At 42.4% G+C, this 7953-nt stretch overlaps 1 long non-coding RNA gene across 1 annotated transcript; it reads right to left on the reverse strand.

The window, feature by feature from the left end:
• Window positions 1-6229: 6229 nt before the first annotated feature.
• LOC134284326 (uncharacterized) lies at window positions 6230-7655 on the reverse strand. Its single transcript, XR_009995758.1, has 2 exons — window positions 7260-7655; window positions 6230-6918 (listed from the first exon to the last, which is right to left on the reverse strand). It is a non-coding gene; the product is annotated as an uncharacterized LOC134284326 (long non-coding RNA).
• Window positions 7656-7953: the final 298 nt, after the last annotated feature.

Genomic DNA, 7953 nt, shown 5'->3' on the forward strand with positions numbered 1-7953 from the left:
CAAAATGGTCATTGGCAGAGGAAGCTCTCAGTTAATAACTGTGGAAGTGCTCATAGAACACTAAGCTGAGAAGCAGGCTTTGTCCCAGTGAGGACGTTACGCCAAGAAGAGGAGAGGAACCACGGAATCTGTGAGAACCCACTGGCGGCATACTGTGGAATCTTCCGTGTAACCCCTCTCGATAGATTGGGTGAAAATATACACTTGTGTGACGGTTGTGGTGAAAGTTATGTCCGGTGATGATCCGGTGGGAAACACTATTAAAAGGAAGACTTTAAACTACTTGTGCGTATGTAATGTTGGGGAAAAGTTTTATCAATGTGTACTCATTTGAAGAACTTATCCGTCCCATTCGACACCTCGCTGATTATTGTTATCTGCATCAAGGACGTACATTCCACGGGGCAGCTGCTGGAGCTGGAGGATATTTGGCCAGGAGCGGAGGTTCGCTAAGTGGATGCCGGATACGTGCTGCGCCAGGAGCTGTTCCGGTCGTGCATCGTGGAAGCATTAGAGCGGGCCCGAAAATCGCCGATATAAGGAGAACACCGAATCCAGATTGCCGACCGCAGTGCTAAGAAGGTGCTGGTGCTATTTATTGACAAGGTGGACCGGAGTCCGGAAGATGTCCAAGTCGGATTTTTGCGTTTTCGGGTAAGCTTTTTAGAGCCGATGCACACGGGCGGCGCGTGCACGCAGCGTGAATCAACGCGCGTCGCCGCAGCGTTCCTGTGGGGCATGCGTTGACATTGCGTGACGCACACGGTGCGGCGCGGTAGCGTTGCGGTTGCGTTTCGGTGTCGTGTGCATTCTCCCATTTGATTGCGTGTAACTCAGGACGCACTTGCGTGCACGCTGCGTCGACGCGCCGCCCGTGTGCATCGGCTCTTAATTGGTTTTTTGCAATCCAACGTAAAATTGCCTCCTTCGCATTGGTTACCTAACACAAATTGTTGAGACTATTGTAGGGTATTGTGCCATTTGGGCAGGTGTAGCTATTTTGGGAACTTGCCGCTATAACTAAGTAAATTTCAAACCGATTGATTTGAATTTTTGTACAGAGTTAGATACTGGACGTGCCTAACTCTATACAAAATTTAAAATCAATCGGTTTGAAATTGACTCATAGCGGCAAGTGCCCAAAATAGGTACACCTGCCCAAATGGTACAAGACCCTATATCTGATTCTTCGACAAGATTGACGCAATGCTTCAATCGAGAGTTGTCCTGGACTCGCTGGGGGATAGGAAAGGATAGTACCCGTTAATTGGACACCTAAACAAAATAAGAAAACTACAACCGCGCTAGGTCTACATAGGTATCAATGCAATCAGGGATGTTTTCGATCATCTGGCAATCGTTTGACTCATTTGTCCATAACTTAGTTCAGAAACCTAATATTGAGATGTGGTGTTCGGCAAAGTTGTAGATTAGGATTTTTCCTATAATTATCACCAAAGACGCCATATTCTAGCTTTCCGATCGTTTAGTATGAGTAGGTGTTACTAACACTTTTACGATGTAAATGTTAGTTAGAATATGGCGTATTTGGTGATAATTGTAGGAAAAACACTAATCTACAACTTTGTCGAACACAACATTTTAATATAAGAGTTATGAACAAATGAGTCAAACGATTGCCAGGTGATCGAAAACATCCTTGAATGGAATATGGATGTTGTTAGTATGTAGGAGGGTTATGTCTGAAGGATACGATTGGTCAACGTTTAGGCACGTAATACATTATTAGGCTGCTTCGGAACAGCTGTCTTCATCCAAGGTCATCTTGGTCCCAGTTGGGTTGTTCGATTGACAATCCGAAATATTAATCTGAAAATTTAGTTGCATGTTTTTAATTACTATATGGTTACTTTAGGGCCCATATAGCCGAGGCGGTAAACGCACGGGTATTCAGCATGACCATGCTGAGGGTGACGGGTTCGATTCCCGGTCGGTCCAGGATCTTTTCGTAAAGGAAATTTCCTTGACTTCCTTGGGCATAGAGTATCTTCGTGCCTGCCACACGATATATGCATGCAAAATGGTCATTGGCAGAGGAAGCTCTCAGTTAATAACTGTGGAAGTGCTCATAGAACACTAAGCTGAGAAGCAGGCTTTGTCCCAGTGAGGACGTTACGCCAAGAAGAGGAAGAAGAGGAGAGGATGGTTACTTTAGTTAAAAAATATAAATAATCACTACTTACGTTACGGGACAATAAAAGATTTTGTGTTTCTTCACAAATTATTAACAAAGGAATTTGAAAACAAATCATTGCCTCGCAGGCATTTAGGTTGATCAATCTATATTATTAATATCATATTTATCATTATCTTTATAAAAGTTTATATCAAAATCTTGGCTTATACTGTTGAAAAATTTAAAGTTTGTACTTATCACACGTATCTAAAGCTAACTTTTTTTTAATCTATTCCAGTAATTCCTATTAACCATGGTAACCGTAATGGTAACACAAGTTTACAAAATAAAATGAAAGTCGTGAACTTCTGTCAACGATCAAAATTTTTGAAGCACAATTTAGTGCTGATTTCGAAACCTACCTTCAAAAAATTTAAAGTAGAACAGTTTTTGAGTTTTTGCTCAATATTGAGTTTTACAACTTTTCAAAATATGTAATTTAATAAAATTCAAATATATTGCGTTTTGTTCAACCAATTTTAAATCTTTTTCTATAAATTGAAAGCTGAATACAATACCATTCGATCATCTGAATACAGGTTTTGCGTCAGATTGATGAAATTCAAAATATTGACGATTTTTAGGGACGATCTTCTTAAATTTTAGCAAAATTCCCAATTTTTTTTGAAGAAATGTATTTTTTTTAATAAGAAAAAAACAACTTAAAAATTCTTTCTCGACGTTTATTTGACATATCATATGTAGGCGAGTTACAGTAAAAATTTCAGCTCAATCGGAGCATTGGTTACGGAGAATGAGATGTTTGAAGTGAGCGACTTTGCTTAAAAATAGAACAAAAATCGATTTCAAATCATCAACCTTGTATGGAAAGTCGAAAAAATTTCCGCTCTACTGTAATTTTTTTCCTTCGCGTTTTCGAACTCAGGGCATGATTCTACACCAAAAATGATCATCAGCTTACCGAGTTCAAAAATGCTGTAAACTAGTGTAATTTGTGTAGCAAACCATGGTAAACATTTCAAAGAAGCTTTCGTCACCCATCAATTCTCATCGTTGGAAACTATATGGACGAACGGATTCAGATTTCATTATTGTTATTGTTTTATATATTTTTTTTATGTGTGAATAAATAGTACTGCTTGGTGTGGGTTGGGGCGGGGGTAGTTTAGAAAGGTTTATAATATCATCCGAAATTCCAGGGGGGAGGGGCAAAAGCATTTATTATTGGTAATGATTATAACTTCATTCAGCTAACGGGCTAACTTGAATAGTGACAAGTACGAAAATATACTATCCACTTATCCGCGAGCGGTAATGGCGGCGGCGGGCACAATTAACCGATTCGAATTTTGACGTTTCTTGGGGATCGCAATCGGTTGGCGCCACTAAACGGTGGGTGAAGGGGTGAGGAGGAGAATGAAACTGTTTTGACTTTCCCCCATGAAACGTCAAAATCTGAACCGGTTGGATATGCCCGCCACCGCCATTACCGCTCGCGGATAAGTGGATTCCTCCTAATCGTAAGAACTTGTCGTTAAATAGGTTATTCAAGTTCTCTGGAGTTGCTTGGTGACGCACAAAGCATTTGCTTTAAAATCAGAAATGCGCCTCCTATTCATTGGAACTTGTCGTTAAGAAGGTTCACCAAGTCCTCTGGAGTTGTTTGGTGACGCATAATATATCTACTTTGCAAATAGAACCACTCCTCTTAATCATTAGAACTTGTCATTGAAAAGGTTCACCAAATCCTTTGGATATATAGATCATTTCTCTTTATAGTTTTTCTCCCTTGAACTCAGAACTTGTCGTTGAGAAGGTTCACCAAGTCCTCTAAAGTTGTATGGTGACGCACTTGTCGTTGAGAAGGTTCGCCAAGTCCACTGAAGTTGTATGGTGACGCACAATACCTTTACTTTAGATATACATCATTTCTCTTTATAGTTTTTCTTCCTTGAACTCAGAACTTGTCGTTGAGAAGGTTCTTCAAGTCCACTGAAGTGGTATGGTGACGCACTTGTCGTTGAGAAGGTTCACCAAGTCCTCTGAAGTTGTATGGTGACGCACAATACCTTTACTTTAGATATACATCATTTCTCTTTATAGTTTTTCTTCCTTGAACTCAGAACTTGTCGTTAAGAAGGTTCACCAAGTCCACTGAAGTTGTATGGTGACGCACTTGTCGTTGAGAAGGTTCACCAAGTCCTCTAAAGTTGTATGGTGACGCACTTGTCGTTGAGAAGGCTCGCCAAGTCCACTGAAGTTGTATGGTGACGCACTTGTCGTTGAGAAGGTTCACCAAGTCCTCTGAAGTTGTATGGTGACGCACTTGCCGTTGAGAAGGTTCACTAAGTCCTCTGAAGTTGTATGGTGACGCACTTGTCGTTGAGAAGGCTCGCCAAGTCCACTGAAGTTGTATGGTGACGCACTTGTCGTTGAGAAGGTTCACCAAGTCCTCTGAAGTTGTATGGTGACGCACTTGTCGTTGAGAAGGTTCACCAAGTCCTCTGAAGTTGTATGGTGACGCACTTGTCGTTGAGAAGGTTCACCAAGTCCTCTGAAGTTGTATGGTGACGCACTTGTCGTTGAGAAGGCTCGCCAAGTCCACTGAAGTTGTATGGTGACGCACTTGTCGTTGAGAAGGTTCACCAAGTCCTCTGAAGTTGTATGGTGACGCACTTGTCGTTGAGAAGGTTCACCAAGTCCTCTGAAGTTGTATGGTGACGCACTTGTCGTTGAGAAGGCTCGCCAAGTCCTCTGAAGTTGTATGGTGACGCACTTGTCGTTGAGAAGGTTCACCAAGTCCTCTGAAGTTGTATGGTGACGCACTTGTCGTTGAGAAGGTTCACCAAGTCCTCTGAAGTTGTATGGTGACGCACTTGTCGTTGAGAAGGCTCGCCAAGTCCACTGAAGTTGTATGGTGACGCACTTGTCGTTGAGAAGGTTCACCAAGTCCTCTGAAGTTGTATGGTGACGCACTTGTCGTTGAGAAGGTTCACCAAGTCCTCTGAAGTTGTATGGTGACGCACTTGTCGTTGAGAAGGCTCGCCAAGTCCACTGAAGTTGTATGGTGACGCACTTGTCGTTGAGAAGGTTCACCAAGTCCTCTGAAGTTGTATGGTGACGCACTTGTCGTTGAGAAGGTTCACCAAGTCCACTGAAGTTGTATGGTGACGCACTTGTCGTTGAGAAGGTTCACCAAGTCCTCTGAAGTTGTATGGTGACGCACTTGTCGTTGAGAAGGTTCACCAAGTCCTCTGAAGTTGTATGGTGACGCACACTACCTTTACTTTAGATATACATCATTTATCTTTATAGTTTTTCTCCCTTGAACTCAGAACTTGTCGTTGAGAAGGTTCACCAATTCCTCTGAAGTTGTATGGTGACGCACTTGTCGTTGAGAAGGTTCACCAAGTCCTCTGAAGTTGTATGATGACGCACTTGTTGCAGAACTTGTCGTTGAGTAGGTTCACCAAGTCTACTGAAGTTGTATGGTGACGCACACTACCTTTACTTTAGATATACATCATTTCTCTTTGTAGTTTTTCTCCCTTGAACTCAGAACTTGTCGTTGAGAAGGTTCACCAAGTCCTCTGGTTTTCATTGAGTTCTCCAAGTTTTATCTCATGAAACCTACTGCAACCCTATCCATGTACAGAAGAAAAAATGTTTAAGTTTTTAAAAATTCTTAACACGGGGAATTTGAACACAAACCACTCCACACTCCTTCCCCCTAATTATCCATTCCTGGGTACGATAAGCATATAACCTAATCACACCATGCATTAGGAGTCACTTGTTCAGTGGACTCTAGTCGGTATTGCTGGCCAACTTAGATAACACAGGCTGCAGAGTAAACTAAGATAGATATAGATAACGAAGATAAAAGATCATCTTAATAAAGGACCGAACCGCTGATAAAAATGATGAGAATGCTTGTGAAGCTGTGTTGAACATTGATTATTTAATAAACTGAAGATCCACGTCAATGATAAGCTTGTCACTGGCGTGTAGCCATCCTGATATCCAGTAATAAGACATTTCGGAATTATGTACAATAATTCTACAAATTCATGTTGGCTAACAAAATGCACACCTATATTTCCATCCTTAAAAACCCATATTTTTATCGTCAGCGGATGCTCGAAGTATTCATTTTGCTTGGACAGATACCGCACGAGACATCCTGCTCGGCATAGCGCAGCCCTAGGCATTACGTTCGGAAACCTCGGGTCATCGCCAGCATTATAGCATCGCCATGTCGGCCACCCGAACCAGCCGATCGCCTTGCTACAACGTGCCGCAATAGGACGCACTCCGTGGATGCTGTAAGGGATGCATAAAGAATCCAGGTTGACGCACTGCCTCGAGTTGCCGACGGTATGCTTGTCGAACATTTCCGATACTATGTGCCAAGGGTTGATGGCCAGATTGCGCTCCTTGTGGATCGTCTCGTGCGTTGTCATCTGTCGATTGAATTGAAAGGTGAGATATGTATATGTTTAGCCATCGCACAGTTCCGAACCTACCGCAGCGTAATGCTGTGAATACAACGAAAAACTTCACGGAATCAATGATTTCGCTTTGGCCTAAGAACTGCGTTGTATTGCGGAAGAGTGCCTACAGAGGATGTCCCTTGGTAAGCGCCTGAAGGCCAACAAATTGCGGCGGCTAAATGGCCATCTTCATCTAGTTCCCGGCTGTGAATCAGTTCAATCAGCTGCTCCTTCGCCAACCGCCACCGGGTTCTTCACTAGATGGGGCTTCAAAATGACCAACATGAATTCGGTGACAACGTTCGTCTCGATACCTCCGCCGGCACGGTTTGATTGCTGATTGGCGACGAACGTTGAATATACACAGCTAGTCGCATTCGGTAATTTTTACCGAAATCTCAACAGCTGAACGTTCGGTAATGGTTTTTTACCGAAATTCTGTAAAAATTACCAAATTTCGGTAAAATGTTATCGTTTATCTGTCAAATTTTAACGAAGTTCGGTAAACGTCACCGAATTTCTCCGGTAAAAAACTTAACGGTTGAGATTTCGGTAAAATATTACCGAAGTCGGTGATTTTTTCTAAGTGTGATAATCTCGCCATCTACCTGAATATCCAGGTTGTCGATGTGCTGCTCGCAGATCCGAGAAAATGGGCCAACGGAATCCCATCCGTACACGGTGAAACGTTGGAATTCCCCCGTCGATTTTTTTTTCGATGCGCGGAAATGAGGAAAACTGAATTCAAAACAAAACAAACGTTTGACAGTTTGCTGCTTAGAAACTCACCACATCGCTGTGGTCGACGCATAGAGGAAATTGGGGTGCAACGGAAATTGGGGTGAAATAATTAATAGGAGACAGTAGAGCTAAAGTGCTACTTCGCAGGTTTTTCACTGTTTTTCAATAGTTAGAGGCTTCAAAACATATGGGTTCCTTGGGAAAGTTTGCTCTATAAATTGGCGGAAAGCCGTTAAACACATAAAAAATTTTCACGGGAATGGTCTATTAGCGGGAGTTTGTGTACAGATTAGAAGCGGTAAAACGGTAAAACCAACGAGGGTGAACGAAATCGGCTGTCGTGCTTGAACTTTTATTTGGAATGAGGAATGCACCGGAATTCCTTGCCGGAATCACCAATAAAAAATAATTCCAAACTGGTTTCTAATCCGAAGGCAAGTGGCGAACGGGTATGTAAACATGTCAACAAGCATGTCAGTTTGACAACAGAGTTGGAACCTAATCTCCACACTTAAAACCCTCTCCACAGACAAGGGGTGGGCACACTACTTCGCACGGCGA

Source organism: Aedes albopictus, chromosome 3 (genome assembly GCF_035046485.1).
Source record: "Aedes albopictus strain Foshan chromosome 3, AalbF5, whole genome shotgun sequence".
Classification (NCBI taxonomy): Eukaryota; Metazoa; Arthropoda; class Insecta; order Diptera; family Culicidae; genus Aedes; species Aedes albopictus.